Consider the following 758-nt stretch of genomic DNA (forward strand, 5'->3'; position numbering starts at 1 on the left):
CCATTGTGCCACGCCAAAGGCTCCGCAAGCTGTCGCGCGCCTCTAAATTTTTGTAACTAGGCGACGCGACATTTCAACATGGACGCCTGTGAAACTAGACTGGCCGAGTCGGTACGTCCATTTCAAGCGCCTCTACGACCACTCAAACTCATTTAATAGATAAAAACGGATACGTTCTTCCTCAGCCACAACGAGCTCTAGTGCAAGGTGCAGCCATGTTGCTTTATGACGATCTTCCACTGGCGTTTGGGAGAATACTGCAACGTATCACCCCGTAAAGCATGAACGCCTCCATGCAATCTCAAAGCTCACGCGAGTGTAAACAAGGCTTTAGTATTATGGAGTCCCATCTGCAAGGAAATGATTCTCTCGAGCGTTAAACTTTAAGCTTTCATCGAAGAATCCTACATTTGCAGCAGTTACAGCCTAAGCTTTCTGAAGTGCCTCCCTTTTTTTAAGATGGATCGTCTTTGATGGCCACTTTGATTCGAACCATATGGTCAACCGCACGTAGGGTTGAGATCTGAGAGTGTTCAATATGCTTTTTTTTACTTTGTGCAGCACCAAAGCACCCCCAGACCATCACATTGACCTCCACCATGCTTGACAGATGGCACCAAGATCTCCTCCGGCATCTTTTTCATGGGTTCCGCACCTCACAAAAGTTGCTCTGTGTGACTCGAAACACCTCCCCAGATTTGGAATCATCGGTCTATGACACTTTTTGCTAGTCATCCTCTGTGCCATTTCATTTTCCT

This window comes from Enoplosus armatus, chromosome 19 (genome assembly GCF_043641665.1).
Source record: "Enoplosus armatus isolate fEnoArm2 chromosome 19, fEnoArm2.hap1, whole genome shotgun sequence".
Classification (NCBI taxonomy): domain Eukaryota; kingdom Metazoa; phylum Chordata; class Actinopteri; order Centrarchiformes; family Enoplosidae; genus Enoplosus; species Enoplosus armatus.